The sequence below is a fragment of the Neovison vison genome, chromosome X (genome assembly GCF_020171115.1).
Source record: "Neovison vison isolate M4711 chromosome X, ASM_NN_V1, whole genome shotgun sequence".
NCBI lineage: Eukaryota > Metazoa > Chordata > Mammalia > Carnivora > Mustelidae > Neogale > Neogale vison.
The window spans coordinates 48,144,752-48,153,864 of NC_058105.1; the positions used below are offsets into that span (position 1 = coordinate 48,144,752).

The 9,113-nt window shown below is 36.3% G+C and overlaps 1 pseudogene; it reads left to right on the forward strand.

The window, feature by feature from the left end:
- Nucleotides 1-1,246: 1,246 nt before the first annotated feature.
- On the forward strand, nt 1,247-7,719 carry LOC122896566 (annotated as a pseudogene).
- Nucleotides 7,720-9,113: the final 1,394 nt, after the last annotated feature.

The window sequence follows — 9,113 nt, forward strand, 5'->3', positions numbered from 1 at the left end:
CATTCTCTACCTTCTACTCCTTAATTAGTAAATGAAAATATTGAATTGTACTGAACTCAGAGTGGACCCCTAAAGGACTACCTGACACCTTCACCCAATGCAGAATTGAACTGTCAGTAACAACTTTTTTGCTCAAATTTTTTGACTAGTTCTGTATCTAAACTATTCATCTTATGACACTTCCCTCTAATTTATCCTTTTACAACATTTTTGCTAGCCTACATCTCCACCAACTTTATCTTTTTTAAAGTACTAAACTTATCCTCTTGAAGGAAGGATTGAACTATAGTTTCACATGATTTGTTTTTGACGAACTCGTACTATCTATTACTTGTCTTTTTATTTCTTTCAGGTTTACATCGATCATTATCAACAGCTTCACATATTGTGTTAGCTGTTCATTGCAATGATTCAGTGCTGAATTTATTGATTTATTGCCTTTTGGAGTTATGTCATTCTCTCCACAGAGCCCATGTACACTTTTTGAAGGTCCTGGTTGTTCAACAGGCTACTAAAATAGTTATCTTTTTATATATACATTTTATTTTATATCTCTTTTGGTTTCAAAGGATCATCTCTTTGTCCATAATATGAGCTATGACCATAAAGTATTTTCTCTTCTTCCTAGTGAATGTTCATCTGTAAAACATTCCATTTATGTGTTTATTGAATAGAATTGGTCCTCTGTGTTTGCTTTATATTTGTTTCTTAAGACCAGATATTTATTTTGGAGGCATTTCTATAATTCCTATTCCAACGTCCCCCCCCCAAATAAAGCCCTTAAAATTATTTGTACCATAGAAAAGGATTTTTTTTTATTTTTTAAAGATTTTATTTATTTATCTGACAGACAGAGATCACAAGTAGGCAGAGACGCAGGCAGAGAGAGAGGAAGGGAAGCAGGCTCCCTGCTGAGCAGAGAGCCCAATGAGGGGCTTTATCCCAGGATGCTGGGATCAAGACCTGAGCCGAAGGCAGAGGCTTTAACCCACTGAGCCACCCAGGTGCCCTGGATTTGTTTATAATCAAGGTGTGAAAAGGACATTTTAAAATACAATACAAAATACAGAAGCTTTAGAAGAAAATATTGACAATATTGATTTTTTAAAAAATAATAGAAAAATCATGGTGGAAATTGGTGGGGCTGACTGGCCATATAGGGCAGCTGGCTAGGGAACTGCCTCATGCAGCCTGATGGGTGTCCCTGCTGCAGTGCTTGGGCTGGCCTGGAGGCCAGTGTTGTTCCATGGGTGCCCCTGAGAAGCCGCTGCTGCCAGTGACCTACACTATAGAAAAAAACCCATTGTTACCTGTGTTGTAGATCAGAGCTGATTCACCTCTATTTATCCAATACTTTGCCAGAAGCTTCCAAGAGAACAGATGGAATGGAGAAGGTACCTTGGCTGGGCTTCAAAAGATGATTCACCTAGAATCTAACTTTGTTCAATTCAAGGAGAAACTGCTGGTCTTACTTTCCCCTTTCTTCATATTTATTTGATGGAATGCTGTGATACTGGTGTGTAAAGCTACAGTAAAAGATGACCTCACCAAGTGGCAGAAAGTTGTGAAAGACTGAAGTTCTGTGGACTGGTTAATAGTGGTGGCTGAAAACTTGGAAGAAATCAGAGAAAGAGAGACAAACCATGAGAGACCCTTGACTCCAGGAAACAAACTAAGAGTTGTGGAAAGGGGAGGTGGGTAGGGTGTAAGGGTAACTAGGTGATGGGCATTAAGGAGGAAGTCACATGATCTGATGAGCACTGGGTGTTATATGCAGCTGATGAATCATTGAATTGTACATCAAAAACTGGAGATGTACTTGAAGAAGACATAAATAGATGGAAGACCATTCCATGCTCTTGGATCGGAAAAATAAACATTGTTAAAATGTCTATACTGCCTAGAGCAATCTATACTTTTAATGCCATTCTGATCAAAATTCCACCATCAAAATTCCACCGGCATTCTTCAAAGCTGGAGCAAATAATCCTAAAATTTGTATGGAATCAGAAGAGACCCCGAATCGCTAAGGAAATGTTGAAAAACAAAAATAAAGCTGGCAGCATCACCTTACCTGATTTCAAGCTTTATTACAAAGCTGTGATCACCAAGACAGCATGGTACTGGCATAAAAACCAGACACATAGACCAGTGGAACAGAGTAGAGAGCCCAGATATGGACCCTCAACTCTATGGTCAATTAATCTCTGACAAAACAGGAAAAAATATACAGTGGAAAAAAGACAGTCTCTTCAATAAATGGTGCTGGGAAAACTGGACAGCTATATGTAGAAGAATGAAACTCGACCATTCTCTTACACCGTACACAAAGATCAACTCAAAATGGATAAAAGACCTCAATGTGAGACAGGAATCCATCAGAATCCTAGAGGAGAACATAGGCAGTAATCTCTTTGATATCAGCCACAGCAACTTCTTTCAAGATACGTCTCCAAAGGCAAAGGAAACAAAAGCGAAAATAAACTTCTGGGACTTCATCAAAATCAAAAGCTTCTGCACAGCAAAGGAAACAGTCAAAAAAACAAAGAGGCAACCCATGGAATGGGAGAAGATATTTGCAAATGACAGTACAGACAAAAGGTTGATATCCAGGATCTATAATGAACTCCTCAAACTCAACCCACACGAAACAGACAAACACATCAAAAAATGGGCAGAAGATATGAACAGACACTTCTCCAATCAAGACATACAAATGGCTATCAGACACATGAAAAAATGCTCATCATCATTAGCCCTCAGGGAGATTCAAATTAAAACCACATTGAGATATCACCTTACACCAGTTAGAATGGCCAAAATTAACAAAACAGGAAACAACATGTGTTGGAGAGGATGTGGAGAAAGGGGAACCCTCTTACACTGTTGGTGGGAATGCAAGTTGGTGCAGCCTCTTTGGAGAACAGTGTGGAGATTCCTCAAGAAATTAAAAATAGAGCTTCCCTATGACCCTGCCATTGCACTCCTGGGTATTTACCCCAAAGACACAGATGTCGTGAAAAGAAGGACCATCTGTACCCCAATGTTTATAGCAGCAATGGCCACAGTCGCCAAACTATGGAAAGAACCAAGATGCCCTTCAACGGATGAATGGATAAGGAAGATGTGGTCCATATACACTATGGAGTATTATGCCTCCATCAGAAAGGATGAATACCCAACTTTTGTAGCAACATGGACGGGACTGGAAGAGATTATGCTGAGTGAAATGAGTCAAGCAGAGAGAGTCAATTATCATATGGTTTCACTTATTTGTGGAGCATAACAAATAGCATGGAGGACAAGGGGCATTAGAGAGGAGTAGGGAATTTGGGTAAATTGGAAGGGGAGGTGAACCATGAGAGACTATGGACTCTGAAAAACAATCTGAGGAGTTTGAAGTGCCGGGGGGGTGGGAGGTTGGGGTACTAGGTGGTGGGTATTATAGAGGGCACGGCTTGCATGGAGCACTGGGTGTGGTGAAAAAATAATGAATAATGTTTTTCTGAAAATAAATAAATTGAAAAAAACTGGAGATGTACTATATGTTGGTTAATTGAATTTAAATAAAATTTTAAAAAAGAAAGTGGTGCAAGAAAAAAAACACAAAAAACAAACCAACATCCTTTCCTGAACTTCTATTGTGGACAAAATAAGAAACAATTTTTGTAATAAACAAAGTGACCAGTGTGTCATGCTCTCCAACCCCTTAAAGAGCTCTTCTTGAACTCAGGAATCCTTGGAATATCTTCTTTACCAAACTCAGGACATTGTTTCCTATGTCTTTTACCAAAAACCTAGGCAAGTTTGAGGATGACCTGAGAACTTTGAAGAAGAGGAGGACTGAGCCAGGCTGGAGCTTTTGTGAGTATTTCATGGTTTGGGAGGAACTTGCCTTTGTATTTGATATGCTGCAGCAATTTGAAGATGCCCTGGTACAATATAATGAACTGGATGCCTTGTTTTCTCAGTATGTTGTCAGCTTTGGTTCTGGGGATGGTGCCAACTGGCTCACTTTTTCCGCCAGCCAGTGAAAAGCTGGAATGGATTGATCCTCCAAAAGCCCGTAGACATGTGAAAGTTTGAATTGACACAGAGGCAAGAAATTACCCTGTTAGATCTGTGCATTTACTTGTTTTCTCACCAGTGCACCTTGTTCCTCTTCCCGTAGAGCCTGTGGGAGGTGGCTCAGCATGCCCTAGAGCTGCTGCACAACTATATGTAGGAACTGATGCTCTTAGAAGTCTGTTCCACATGGTGCTCTGGACTGCTGTCTTGGAGGTACTTCAGAGGATAGAAGGTTGTTGTGACTGGACAGAGATAGACTCAAACTTTGCCCACACTCTGGATTTATGGAGCTATGCTACCGGAAACTAAAGTTCTTGGGCTATTTGTGTGGACTTGTGTCAGAAAAAATACCTAACTCAGTGGACCTTAACAGGGTAATTGATCTTTTGGCAGGTTTGGGAGCTGAGTGACCTGAAACAGCCAACATAGCTCAGAGTCATTATAAGAAACCCAAAGAAACATTTTCATCAGCAGAAGCTTTTCAAAAACACTACTCTGATTGGTCCCATGCTGCCATCAAAATATACACTAGCATTGGGAAGATCCTGCCTGTTAATTTCATTGGAAAGGATCCTGCAGACTTTTCCATGTAATTGATTTTGAACTTTTCTTTGCATTTCAAATATTTCATACATGTAGTAAAAGAAGGCTTGTTATGCATGGGATCAATATAAAGTGTAAATAAATTTGCAGAAGGAATATGTAGAATCTGTCAACCAATCATCATCAGGTTTTTTTTTCAATTTCTTCTGAAAACTAAATGGAGAGATTTTCACCTTGCTACTCTTAATCCTCGTTATTGATCATCATGTTTCTTTAATTAAATTAAGGTAATGTACCTCTGTTATATATGCAGGTGGTGTATATATGTAGGTGGTATATATAATATATGATATACAGTATTATAATTTTATTTAATTAAAGAATTATGAGGAAATAAAGAATCTATAACTAGAGGCATAAATTCGGATCCAGATTCTTTTTTGGGGGGGAGGAGTGATCCAGATATTAGATACTTTGTTATATAACATTTTCTCTAGTTTGTATCAGTTGCTTCTTGTGCAGATTGAAAACCTTGAGGTCAGTGATGTAAAGTACCTGCAGTATCTATGAGAGAGGGATGCTCAAAGACTGACTGAGAGATAATGTGGACAAGTACTGCAAATGTTGCCAGTCTAGCTCCAGTTTTGGAGTTGGGTTCCAGAGGAAAAAACTCAGAACTTACATAATTCTCATGTGTTTGATAGAATCAGCATATCAAAAGAGAAGAAACCCCAGCTGGCAGTGCAATTGCTATTTCAAAGCCCTGGAAAAGGATATAAATTACAAAGGGGGAAAGATATTTACATTTTTTTCAAATATGTGTTTGAAATGCTAGCTTGAAATCTATAATTAAAAAAGTAATTTTATTAGATGAGACAAAAAATTCATGGCAAAACCACTAAAAAAAAAAGACCTTTGGCCTACCATACTGTTTTTAATAGTGGCTGCATCAATTAGCATTCTTACCAATAGTATAGAAGGCTCCCCTTTTCTCCACATCATTGTCCACACTTGTTATCCTTTTATATTTAATTTAATTTATTTTATATCATTTTACTTTATTTTTGATAATAGTCATCCTAAAGGGTGGGAGATGATACCTCATTGCGGTTTTGATTTGCACTTCCCTTATGATTACTGATCTTAAGACCTTTTTCATATACCTGTTTGCCATTTGTATGTCTTCTTTTGAGAAATATCTACTCTAGTCTTTGCCCATTTTTTGCCTTTTTACTTTGTTGATAATTTTCTTTGCTGGTAGAGGCTTTTTAGTTTGATGTAATGCCACTTGCTTATTTTTGCTTTTGTTGCCAAAATCTTACAATCTATGTTTCCAGGAGTTTTATGTTTTCAGGTTCCTTTAAGTCTTTAATCCATTTTCATTAATTCTTATGTATGGTGTAAGAAAGTGGTCAATTTTCATTCTTTTGTATGTGGCTGTCCAGTTTTCCCAACACTGTTTATTGGAGATACTGTCCTTTCTCCACTATATATTCTTGGGTCTTTTGTCATAAATTAATTGACAATACATCTATGGATTTATTTCTGGTTCCACAGTCTGTTTCATTGATTTGTATGTCTTCTTTTGATGCCAATACCATACTGTTTGGATTACTGCAGCTTTTTAATATAGTTTGAAATCAGGGATCATGATGCCATCAGTTTTTTCTTCTTTCTCAAGATTACTTTGGCTATTTGGGGACTTTGTGGTTCTCTGCAAATTTTAGGGTTACTTGTTCTATTTCTGCAAAAAAAATGTCTTTGGAATTTGGGTAAGAATTGCATTGCATCTGTAGGCTGTTTTGGGTACCTTGGTTATTTTATTTTATTTTATTTTTTATTTATTTATTTTTTAAGATTTTATTTATTTCTTTGACAGAGCGAGATCACAAGCAGGCAGAGAGGCAGGCAGAGAGAGAGGAGGAAGCAGGCTCCCCGCTGAGCAGAGAGCCCGATGAGGGCCTCGATCCCAGGACCCTGAGATCATGACCTGAGCCGAAGGCAGCGGCCTAACCCACTGAGCCACCCAGGCGCTCTACCTTGGCTATTTTAACAATATTAATTCTACCAATCCATGAGCATGGAATATCTTTTCATTTGCTTGTGTCATCTTCAATTTCTTTCATCTGTGTCTTTATAGTTTTGACTATACAAGCATTATATCAACTTGGTTAAATTTATTTCTGGGAAAAAATTATTTCTGGGTATTTTACTCTTTTTGATACAACTATAAGTGGGATTGTTTTCTTAATTTCTCTTTGTGATAGTTTATTAGTATATAGAAATGCAAAAAATTTTTGCATTTTTATTTTATATCCTGCAACTTTACTGAATTCATATATTAGTTCTAACAATTTTTTGGTTGAGTCTTTAGGGCTTCCTGTATATAATATTATGTCATCTGTAAATAGTGATAATTCTACTACTTACTTTCTAATTTGGTTGCCATTTATTTCTTTTTCTTGCCTAATTGCTCTAGCTAGAATTTCCAATACCGTGTTAAATAAAAATAATGAGACTGGGAATTCTTGCTTTGTTCTGATATTACAGGAAAATCATTCAGCTTTTCACCATTTTAAAAAAAAATTTTCTCTTAAAACTGCTTTTGGTGCACTCTACAGATTTTGGTATGTTGTGTTTTCATTTTTTCTTATCCCAAGATATTTTTTGATTTCCTTTTTTAATTTATTTTTGATGCAACTCTTGTTCAAGGGTTTATTGTTAAATTTCCCATACTTGTGATTTTTTTCTTTTCTCCTTTAGTTATTGAATTCAGTTTCATTCTATTGTGGCTGGAAAGATACTAGGAGTGATTTTACTGATTTAAAATTGTTGACTTGTTTTATGGCCTAGTATGTAAACTATTCTATAAAATATTCTGTATGTGCTTGAGAAAAATGTATATACTACTGCTGTTGGGTAGAATGTTCCATATATGTCTATTAGGTCCATTTGGTGTATAGTGTTGTTTAAGCCGAGTTTCCTTATTGATTTTCTGCCTATATGATCTATTCATTATTGAAATGGGTATTAAAGTCTCCTATTATTGTATTGTTCTTGCTCCCTTTAGTTCTTTCAATTTTTCCTTTATATTTTTAGGTGCTCTGATGTTGGGTACATATGGGTTTGCCATTGTTATATCTTACTGTTGAATTATTAAAAAATTATCATTATGTAATATCCTTCTTTGTCTCCTTTTACAGTTTTCAACTGAGTGTCTATTTAGTCTGATATATGTATAGCAATGCCTGCTCTTTTCTGATTACCATTTTCATAGTATGTCTTTTTCCATCCCTTCACTTCAAGCCCCTGTGTGTCCTTAAATCTCAACTGAATACTTATAGGCTGCATATACTTAAATATGAGTTTTTATCCATTTAGCCACTCTTTATCTTTTGATTGGTGAAATTAATCCATTTACATTCAAAGTAAATATTGATAGGTAAGGTTTTATCATTGTCATCTTGTTAATTGTATTCTGTTTTGTAGTTCTTTTGTTCCTCTCTCTCTTGCTGTCTTCCTTTGTTATTTAATATTTTTGTAGTGGTATTCTTTGGTTCTTTTTGTTTTACATTTTAGTATTTACTGTAGTTTTTTGTGGGTACTGGAAAATGTAGGAAATGCATTTTGTAATTATAGTAATTTTAATCTGATAACAACCAAACTTCAATATTATACAAAAACTTTCGGTTTTCACTGCCCCCTCCATGTTGTTATTGATGGCAGAATTTACTCTTCCTTATATGTATCTACTAATATATTTTTGTGGTTATAATTATTCTTTTTTTTAAGAGAATATTAAATCATTTATTGATTACACATGATAATGGATGATACACAAGCTTTAATCCCATCTATAATTTTATCTAATACCATAATTCAATTTAGATATATTGCATAGGATGTGCCAACAATCATATTAATAACCAAATAAACTCCAGGACTTTGCTTGGGTGACCTTTTAATGGTGAACTCCAGGTCACAATACATTAACTGTCAGTTCAACTACACCAAGGTTTGTGGAGACAATGGCTTGGGTGCCCAAGCAGGTTGCAAATAAATTTCGAATGGAACCTGGCATCACCTTGAAGGAATTCTAACTTCACCCTGTTGGGGTAGTATACCAAGATGGCTTCAGAGTAGACTAACTTTACACAGCACATTAAAAAAAAAAGACACATTTATTCAGCATCATGATCAGACTATTACATTTAGCCATCAACAGCATGGGTGCAAAAAAAAATCTACATTAAAACCCTTTGTTGGAATGCTTTACACTTTCCACAGAACAGAAACTAAAATAACCTGTTATTTAGTCACAAATACAGTCCTCGAGTTTTTTTGCCCATACACTTGAGTATTGTCTAAAACATGTCTTCTTTGTAGCAGCTAGGCCCTGCCACCACTGTGCTTGGCTGAGTTCACAAAAATGTTTTAACCTGTAGCTTCCCTGTCACTTCTCTGGCTCTCCTCTCCTGCTAAGCTTTGTTTCCTGGAAGTAA